This window comes from Pleurodeles waltl, chromosome 2_1 (assembly GCF_031143425.1).
Source record: "Pleurodeles waltl isolate 20211129_DDA chromosome 2_1, aPleWal1.hap1.20221129, whole genome shotgun sequence".
Classification (NCBI taxonomy): domain Eukaryota; kingdom Metazoa; phylum Chordata; class Amphibia; order Caudata; family Salamandridae; genus Pleurodeles; species Pleurodeles waltl.
The window spans coordinates 289544987-289555721 of NC_090438.1; the positions used below are offsets into that span (position 1 = coordinate 289544987).

At 42.8% G+C, this 10735-nt stretch overlaps 1 protein-coding gene across 17 annotated transcripts in view; it reads right to left on the reverse strand.

Moving 5' to 3' along the window:
• CCDC160 (coiled-coil domain containing 160) overlaps window positions 1-10383 on the reverse strand; it is a 175759-nt gene extending 165376 nt beyond the window's left edge. For 10 of the 17 annotated variants that reach the window (XM_069212511.1, XM_069212505.1, XM_069212507.1 and 7 more), the window contains exons 1-2: window positions 10152-10383; window positions 932-993 (exon numbers count right to left, since the gene is read on the reverse strand). The gene's annotated coding sequence lies outside the window, so the exon portion shown is untranslated. Of the gene's footprint in view, window positions 1-931; window positions 994-9787; window positions 9820-10151 lie in introns of those variants that run through there. The other 7 variants (XM_069212510.1, XM_069212499.1, XM_069212506.1 and 4 more) reach the window with 2 other exon arrangements.
• Window positions 10384-10735: the final 352 nt, after the last annotated feature.

Consider the following 10735-nt stretch of genomic DNA (forward strand, 5'->3'; position numbering starts at 1 on the left):
AAGGTTATTTTTAGGGTTTGGGTGGGCAAGGGTATTAGGTTTTAAGGGTACTTTTAGGGTTTAGGGGTGGATAAGGGTTTTGGCTTATAAGGGTATTTTTATGATTTATGGGTGGGTAAGGGTATTGGGTGGAAAGGGTATTGTTAGGGTTTTAGGTGTGGGTAAAGGTATTAAGTTGTAAGGGTGGTTTAGGGGCGAGTAGTGGTATAAGTTGTTAAAGATATTTTAGAGTTTAGGGTGGGTAGGGGCATAGGGTGGTAAGGTTATTTTTGAGGGGTGGTTAGGGCTATAGGGTGGCGAGGGTATTTTTAGGGTTTAGGGGTCAGCAGGGGTATAGGGAGGCACTATCTGAGTGTTTAAGGTAGACGGCTAGAAAATGTATGCTTTGTAAAAAACAAAAATACATGGTAAAGGCATGTGCGGTAAAAGCATGTGTTGTAACATCGTACAACCCTTGAAAAATACATTTTCTTTAATTACAGTTTCTTAAATAGCGCAACTCAGCACTGAAAGGAGCTGGGCTCTTTAGTCCCGGAATGCAAAGTAACAATAAATTGTAACTTTTAAATTAGCGCTGAGAGAGATTTGATCAGCAAGAACAGCATGAAGGGAATGAGATAATAGCAGGGGAGATTCCATTGTGAGATGGGTCTCTGTGATTAACTTCTAATTCTCCTTCCATGAGTTATAGTTGTAAACCTGACGCCTTCACACCACAACATTGTATTTGTAATTGTATTTATCTAGCGCTTACTACCCCTAACAAGGCGTCGAAATTGTGCAATCCTGGGCTAACTGGTTTATTTTATTGTGCCTTAACTGCCATATACATTTGGGAGTGCTTAGAAAAAGAACACTTGTATGAAGAGGTTATTATAAACAACTTATAATTTACTGTGTACAAAAGCTAAGTGAAAGGCAGAAAGCTCACCTTTGTGTCCAGGTAAAATGGCCTGTATTGAGCAGTCATCTGGCGAGGGCTGGCTCTCAGAGCTGACAATAGAAATGGGGATTTGAAGTCATGCAAGGCACGCCTTCCGCCGCTGTGCATTTACAAAAGATACTGTAATATACGAGCATAGATGTAGGCAGGGCACAAGTCAGGGGTACACACTGGTACAAGGTGTCCACCCACTATTTTCCCAGGGTGGATGCTGTCCACCCTTCAAGAAGTCGGCTCCACTGAAATATGCTGAACTTGTCCCGGTGTCATTTTCGGCCACCAGGACACAATCAGCAGCGTCTACACCTTGCCTGCTTTCCTTTTCCAGCAGCAACATGCAGGCGGTGAGGGGGCTTTCATGTTTCAGACTCCAACTGAGTCCAGAACAAAGGCCGAAATTAAGGGGCCATCAGTCCTCCTTTAGTTCCACTTATAGTGAATGGGAGCTATCTGGGCCTCACAACTAGATGCAAATACAGGGGATTGGAAACAAATGCACACTGCTTGCTGTTATCACTTCACAAATAATTAAGAGGGGCATGTTTTTTACGTTGTTCATTCCCTGAGATTTTCATGCACTGTAAGAATGTCAGATTTGTTGATCTGCTCCAGTATTTGCAGAAAGGATGTAAATACCACTATTTTGTGTTTTCTTTTACAGCACTACTCATCCTACTGCAGGGTGTCAAGTGCTTTACATCACAGGTACACATTATAATATACATTGGCAATAAATACTATAAATGTGTAAATCAATGTACAAAATGCGTTACATAAGACGGTGAGGGTTACAAGGTGTAGGAGTCACATGTCCTTCATAGCTTGATATTTTAGAACAATTACCATTTATGAACTGCGGGTACCAAAAGGATCTCTGTGTTAAAATCAGTAACTCATTTACCTAGCGACATATAATAAAAATCTGTAATTTGCAGTTAGATTATGTGCTTTGAAGCACTCACATTAACCCTCTATGCTACTTTGATTAAAAACTGGGACTAGAGAAAAAACAGGTTTCTCTAGCAAATGCATTACCGCCAAAAGGTATCGTACCATTATTATTATTCCCTGAGATTTACTGTGAACACAAATCCCAGAAGATGCCTTAACCCTATAGCATATTTTAAAATGTAGTCTTTGCAACCAATTAAGCAGAACAGATGTATTGCCACATTTCTCCTTCTTTCCAATTTCTTTGTGGCAGAGTTTTAAAAAAATAAATGGGTAAGTTGAGGCCCAATTTTGCATCAGGTTCTGTCACTTTTTTGGCACAAGATAGACAAAAATTCTCATTTGTAAATTATTTTAATGCACTCAAATGTAACCATGATAGACCTGCTAAACCTGTGTGAGGACTTAAGATTTGATCTCACTCCATGTGCAGGGCTCGAAAAATCCACTCAAATTGGTGAGTCTTATTTGATCAGGTGGAGCTATTTTCAATACTTACTCATCCCCTCTGGCGAGTTGACACTGAACAGGTGTTCTGTTCAGTTGAAAAGTGGAGGGGCAATAAAAGATGCCTTTAAATCTTGGACTTATGTCACATTTGCTCTGTGTTCACAGACAAAGGTCAAAAGTCAGTTTTTATTACAATTAATTTCCCTTCTGATTGCAGAGTTCAAGGACTGCCTAGAGTATAAAATAAAAGTATATAGGGCCAGATGTATCATCACGGCCCTTTGCGATTCAGAAATAGCGATTTTTAAGAAATCGCTATTTCCGACTCGCAAAGTGCCATGTATCACATTTGCGATTCGGTAATAGCGATTTCTTAAAAATCGTAAATGCTATTACCGAATCGCAAATTGCGATACCGGCCCCATTCGCAGCTATGGGCCTGTTGGCCCATATCTGCGAATTTTTTGCATTTCCAAAATTGTGATTTCTGAACCAGAAATCGCAATTTTGAAAATGCAAAACCCCAGGGTGCTGGGGGCCTAAGGCCCCCTCAGTTGCACCCCAAACATTTTTGGGGGGGACATGTGAGGTGCACACATGCCAAAAGGGCATGTGTGCTTTACATGTACAATTTAAAAATGCATTTCAAATGCATTTTTAAATTTTGCACCAGGTACCACCTGGTTTCTTTTCATGGTATTTTGCATGTGCAAAATGCCATTCTGCAAAAAATCGCAATTTGCGATTTTTTGCTGCATCTCCTTGCTATGTGGATTTTGCGAATCCCAAATTGCGACTTGCAAAACCAGGTCGCAACGCAAAAAAAAAAAAAAAAAAAAAAACACGCTATTTTTGCGATTTCTTAATTTTGGTCTGCGAATGCCTTTCATGCATCGCAGACCAATTTTGCACTCGCAAACGGACGAATTTTGCGATTCGCACCATTTGCGAGTGAAAAAATGTTTCATGCATCTGGCCCATAGAGTGTCAGGTTTTTCCTAACACACATTTAAATGACTAAGTCAACTGTGCATATTTCAAAATATATTTCAGTAGTTGAAAAGCCCTTTTTTATATTTCTGTGTGAAGGAAAAAATATTTGAAGGTTCAATAATATGTGAGAATTAAGAAAAAGGCAACTTAGTAAACTATTTGCCTAGGATCACACAATTTGAGACCGGTTTACGGGTCAAGTACATTACAGTTAGGTTGAGCAGATTATTTAAGTTACTCGACCTGAAGGTCTAACACATTTTTATGTTTTTTCGAGCCCTGATGTGATGTCACTTCCTGTGAGGTCATGGGTTGTGATACCACTTCCTGTAATGCTACATGCGATGCCATGCGCCGCGATGTCACACACCGTGATGTCACTTGCGTACTGCCTAACTTGGCTGGTCCCCCCACTTTTTTTTTTTAGGACTTGTCCCTGGGTGTAGGGTCAAACTTTTTCATGTATTTCGGTTTACTAGAGCTTCTCTTGGGCATGGTCTCTTTTTTTTTATTGCATCCTTTTTTCAAAGATATTTTTCTCTACACACTACTTTGCACACTCAGCATGGCTTACTTTTCTAACCCACCTTCTTCTCTTTTCACCAAAGTTCTGTAATTCTTGACAAGTAACATCAGAGCATCAAACTTTTAGATTATTGTGTTACTATATTAGCACTTTTTTACATCATATAAGTACATTTCTAAGCCTTGAAAAAGTAATCTACTACGAAACATGTTTTGGGCGTTGAACAAGTAGTATTTGACTCTACACCAATGCATAGTACCGCACCTGACCAGTTTAACAAAGAGTTTACAATTGTTCGTGATTGAAGTTTTCTATTGCTGGGTATTTTTGTATTCTATGTCAGGACCGGAGGCTTCAGATTATGCTTTCTCTTAACTTTACTGACAAACACAGCAGCCAATAAAAACAACAATTTTTCAAAACTACAAATCCCATGAGCCTTAGCCCACCAATCATGGCACGATACTGTCCATAAATAGCATGAACTCTATAGTCCTTCCTCTTTCTTTGCTGCTCCAGCAGCCAGTTAAGTCACGCGCGAAACGCTCGAATAGTTTGTTGTATTATTATAGTATATTGCAGTAAAGCAGCGCGCTTAACAATATCGTGTTCTGTATTCTTCTTTTTAGCGATCCGGAGCTTCGCTCCGCTTTAATGCCATGGATGAATTTATAAGGGTTAATATTGGTAACGCGAGCGTCAGAACTATTTGTTTTTTCCGTTATTTTTAAGACTTCCTCAAAATCGGATTCGGATGAACCATTAGCTGATCCTCAACCGCGCAAAAAGCAGCGCAAGGCGAAGCATAATACACCCAAAGATGACACCCCGCAAGGCAAGATCCTTTTATTCTCTCCAGAGGATATAATTCATCCTCGCTCTACTGAGTGGGTTCCTCAACAAGAGGTGGCGAACTACGTCCAAGACAGGCTGCGCAGAAGCTTTGAGAAAGAGGTATGCAACACTCTTAGATCAGAGTGCCCCCGTCCCTCCCTCCTAGGCAAAGTAGCGGACACACCAGAACTGGATCCTAACATGGCGACCTTTCTCCGGAAATTCGCCAAGGACCCAAAAAAGGGTCTAGACCGTGCCTGGAAAGGTTGCCAGGACAAATTATTGGACATGTCCGGTCCGCTAACAAAAATATTGGATTTAGCTGTAGAATCCAAGGAAACCGAAACCCCCTTGGATACGAAAGCGATACTTCAATGGACCCAGAGAGCAATCTGCCTCCTGGGAAACGCAAACTGCGCCATGTCAACGGAGCGCAGACGATCTTTCCTCATTCGTTTAGACCCAAAGCTTGCTGAGTTGGCCATTAACGAAGCCGGACCAGCTGCTAACGGAATGCTCTTCGGAGATAAATTTATTTCCAATTTGAACAAATACGTAGCTACATTCACAGCCCTTGATAAAGCCCAATCTAACATCAAAAAGGTATTCAATAATGCTCTTTTTATACGGGCCGGACGCTTCAGGGGTCGAGCGCCAGGCCGAAGATATCAGGCCCCGAGATATGCCTCCCAAGGCAACAGAGGAAACTACTCAAACCAAGGCAACTTCTACCCCAATCGCTACAGGGGGCGAGGTAGAAACTCAAAAGGATATCGTGGAGGTAGCTCCATTCAAGACAGCACAAATTCAGGTGAGAATTATTCTTCCCTCAGAAGTAACTTTGGGGGGCAGAATTCAACTGTTTCTCCCGGCTTGGGAGTCCATTACTCAGGACCCTTGGGTTCTCCAGTCAGTTCAGGGCTTTCAGCTAGAATTTTACGCCCCCCAAAGCAAACGAGTCCTCCTATGCCTCTCCTTTTTTCCCGCGCAGATCACAAATTCATAAAAGAAGAGATTATCTCTCTCATTCAAAAAGGGGCAGTGGTGGAATCCTCACCTCACCCTCGAGGTTTCGTCAGCACTATCTTCTTGGTTCAAAAGAAGGGCGGCGGATCCAGACTGGTCCTAAACCTAAAACATTTCAATTCCTGGATGGTGTATCGCCATTTCAAGATGGAAGGCATCCATCTTCTCAGGGATCTTTTAAGGGACAAGGACTGGATGGTACGGCTAGACCTCAAAGACGCCTACCTCTCAGTCCCCATTTTTGCACCTCACAGACGGTTCCTACAATTCCAATGGGACTCCCAGTGGTTCGAATTCAAGGTGCTCCCTTTCGGCCTCTCCTCAGCGCCCTGGTGTTTCACCAAACTCCTGCGCCCAGTGGTGCAATATCTAAGAGAACGAGGAGTGCGCTTAATTATTTACCTGGACGATATTCTCATCATGGCCCAGGACAGAGACCTGGTGCTGACACCTCAATTGGACGATAAAATTACTCCAGGACCTCGGGTTTATCCTAAATTCAGAGAAGTCCAACCTGATTCCTTCACAGAGTATGGATTTCCTGGGATTTCGGATAGACTCTCTAGCATCATTACTAATTCTCCCGATCAACAAACGGAATCTAATCAAGAAAGAATTGAGGAGAGCGATTGCCTCTCCGACTATATCGTTGAGGACACTAGCCCGACTAGTCGGCCTTTTAGCCTCATCTATTCAGGCAATTTTCACGGGGCCTCTACACTACAGAGCCCTTCAGAGATTGAAGATTCTTCATCTCCAAAAAGGTCTTCAATATTCGGAGCTAGTTCCCCTCTCGGAGGAAGCCAGGACGGAGATAACATGGTGGTTAGACCACATGGATGCTTGGAACGGCAGAGCGATCTTCCCTTCCAACCCGGATGTAGTGATCGAATCGGATGCCAGCCGTTGGGGCTGGGGGGCACGTTGCGGCCCAGTGGAGACAGGAGGCCGTTGGTCCCCGGGGGAACTATCTTACCACATCAACTGCCTGGAACTCCTGGCAGGATCGTTCGCCATCAAATCCTTGGCTCCCCGCAGGGCTCATTGCTGCATTCTCCTGCGGATGGACAATGTCTCCGCAGTCAGATACATCAATCGTCTAGGAGGGACCAGATCTCGCCTCCTGGCGAAGATAGCGAAAGAATTCTGGCACTTTTGCCTCAATCAAAAAAGTTCGGTAATAGCGGAATACATTCCGGGCATTACCAATACGACAGCAGACTGGAACTCTCGTTTCCTTCGGGATGGCAGCGACTGGAGGCTCAAACGGAACATTTTCCAAGCTCTCCAACTTCGTTGGGGGACATGTCAGATAGATTTATTTGCATCCCGTTTGAACAGCCAGGTCCCTTGCTTCTTCAGTTGGAGGCCGGATCCTCAAGTGAAGGGGACGGACGCATTCATGCAGTTATGGCCGAGGGACCTTCTCTATGCCTTCCCTCCTTTTGTGATGATTCCTCGCATCCTGGCACAAGTGCGTCGCCAACGCTCGGAAATCATTCTAGTGACCCCATGGTGGAGTGCTCAACCATGGTTCCCTTCCGCAATGAACCAGTCATGCGACTTTCCGGTGAGGATCCTGTGGTCGGTGGACCTCCTTTCAGATCCATCGAACAGTTTTCATCCTCTGGTCCTTCAGGGTCTGTTAACTCTGATAGCATGGAGACTTTCAGGAGACGATGGCAAGTGCCTGGAGTTTCGGACTCAGCATTGTTTTTCTTATCCCAATCTTGGGCCCCCTCCACTCAGAAGAGATACGAACAGGCCTGGAAGAAGTGGATACGTTGGTGCGACACAAGGAGTATGGATCCCTTGGGGTCAGAGATTCATGTCATAGACAATTTTTTGTCAGAGTTGGCCTCTCAGGGTTTAGCTTATAGGACAATTAACAATTGTCGCCCAGCTCTTTCAGCAGGTCACCCCCATATTCAGGGGAAACCGGTAGGAGAGCATCCCTTGATTTGCAAACTGCTTAGAGGCATCCGTATGGTAAAACCCCCACAACCAAAGTATACCTCCTTATGGGATGTTAACATTATTTTACGTTTCCTTAGAAACTGGCCGGATAATGACGGTCTATCTCGCAAACAACTATCCGCAAAGTTGACTATGCTGTTATGCTTACTCTCCTGCAGAAGGGTCTCAGATGTTAAAGCTCTGGATTTATCAGGTAGAGTATTCACTCCGAATGGAGTATCTTTTTCCATTTCTAGACGTACAAAAACTTCATCCAAATGTATTTCATATCCATCTTTTCCGCATAACAAGAAACTATGTGTTGTTCAATGTTTGAAGAGTTATGAGGATGTCACACGAGAATTCAGGCAGAATGTTTCGGGTCAGTTGTTGATTTCCTTACAAAAAACGTTTAATCCTGTCACTGCAGCAACCTTAGCCCGTTGGGTCAAATGGTTATTAGCCGAATCCGGCATTGACATAAGTGTTTTTGGGGCTCATTCGGTTAGAGGAGCTATGGCCTCCAAAGCCTTTGCGACAGGAGCCAGACTTGAAGACATTATGGCTGCAGCTGATTGGTCAAACGATTCCACTTTTAAGGTTTTCTATCACAAACCCATTGTGGACGTAGTGTCGGAAGTAGTTAATAGACTTTGAACTAGCATAATCCGAAGCCTCCGGTCCGGACATAGAATTACAAATTTTCTAGCTATCGCGTCAAGAATTTTAGATTCTATTAAGGACACGGAGGCGAGGATTATCCCACCCAGTTGGTACTTTTATATCATTAATGTGATAAAGATTTCATTGTCATTTATGTCATTTATATGGTAATTGATTAAATTGTCTTAATTTAAAACGTGAATTAAGTACCCTCCCATGATATATCCGATATTAGTTGATTGTTTTATTCTCACTCAGGAACATCCAGCACGACATCATGAAGGACTTCAACGAAGCACCGTTAATGCGGATATCTTCCAACGTTTGGAGGTCGTTACAGAGATCTGGAAAGAATTTTGTTATCAAGTTCTGCAAGTTTACGCAAGTTTGAACTGTTTTTTCGCAAAGAAAGAGGAAGGACTATAGAGTTCATGCTATTTATGGACAGTATCGTGCCATGATTGGTGGGCTAAGGCTCATGGGATTTGTAGTTTTGAAAAATTGTTGTTTTTATTGGCTGCTGTGTTTGTCAGTAAAGTTAAGAGAAAGCATAATCCTCGCCTCCGTGTCCTTAATAGAATCTAAAATTCTTGACGCAATAGCTAGAATTTTTTTTTATTCTTTTAAGGTCCATTCATGGACTTATCCTGGCTATGTACCAAACATGCCAACAAACTTGAATCAGTCGGACTAGCGATTCCTTTATTTATGGCTTTATTGTATCGGTGTCGTCTGAAATTGTCAATTGAATTGGGGAGGGGCGGGAGAATACATTCCTCTATTTACGTTTTAAAATCTCTAACTTTCCGTTCTGCAATGTTGGAATGTATAAACGTACACGAACATATTTATAATAAATACATGTATCTCAAACTTAACGAATTTGTATTTCTGCTTTCTCACTTATATACTCTACTTGGAGAGGTGCTTTGGATCTTATATAAATTTGGTTGAGATTGGTTTCCCATGTACTCTATATGCACTTAGCAGGAGTAGTGCGATCTGTGTAGGATCCAACATCATATAAATTATGTAAACAAGTCAACTTTCTGTGAGGTGCTGCATAGCCCTTACATTTAACTTTGGATGCGCGGTTAGTTTAACCACTGCTACCAAAAGTAAAGCTGCTCTATTTTAAAATGCCTTAGGCCCGTCTTCATGCTTCGTTCATATCGAAACAAGTATTTAATCCATTCTGGTCGTTTTTTTTACTGTTTAATTGTCATTTGGTAGCAAGTGGCATCATAGTATATGCAAGCAGTTGGGAATATTTTAAAAGAGGGATTTGAAAATAAAATATCGGGAAAATTAATGCACGATAGCGTTTGAGAAAATAAGAGATTTAAAAAACAAACCCGGGGGAAAGGGGGTGACTTTCTCCGGTGACTCCCAAAAAACTAATCGCCTTTGGCATTCATGTACACTTGAATACCCTATTGAATTACCTTGGAACGCTGCCATTTCTCAAGGCGAGAGAGCTAAAACTGCATCATTTCAAGCTAAAAAAAAAAAACAGTGAGTGTCCATCCCAAATTGAGGTTGTTAGTTTGTATGTAAATTTGATTTCATCGTTTACTTGCTTTAGAATGGAATAGGGACAACACTGAAATAACCTCGTTTAAAAACAGAAAGTCTCTAAACTAAAGCGAGATCGTTGGCGTGTGTGCAACGTGCGGCGATCTAATCAAGCCCAACTACAACACCCAGGATGCACTCATTTGTTAAATGACACCCAAGAAACTAGGAGTGACCCCTCCACGCTAACTTGTAATCCCTTTGTCGACACTATTACGACACCAAAGCACGTACCAAACGTCAGAGTGGGGGTGATTTCCACGGTGGTACAAATAAGTTCTTTTTGCCGTAGGATCGCTTTTGCCTTCCATCCTCGTCTAATCTGATCCTCCACGAACAAACTCCATTTTCTGAGGCAGAAAAGCTGATGTTCCCGGGGGCAGGCTCACCCTGTTGCCATTTACTGTAAAACAGGCGCAGGAGAGCACGAGCTCTGAGCAGGCCAGGAAGTGGGAGGCCTGGCTGTTAGCAGTCACTATGGCAACGCCGTTCAGCTCCACCCACAATTGTTGTAATTAAAGGGACAGGGAGCAGATGGGCGAGCTGCCTGCACAATGCGGCCTGTTTGTTTTACAGCGCCCACTAGCTCTGAAAACGTTATCGCAACACACAGGAATAAAGAAAACAGGATGGTGTTATCGCAGCTTTAAAAACTTTACCGGGAGGATATGAACGTGTTTCGTGATTTCTTCTGGTTCCGGTCCAAAGTGCAGTTGCTCTTAGGGTGACCACCTGGCATTGAGGCAAATTCTGGACAGGACTGTAAAAAATTCAGGACAAAGGGACAAAATTCAGGTCAAAAATTCAGGACAAAGGGT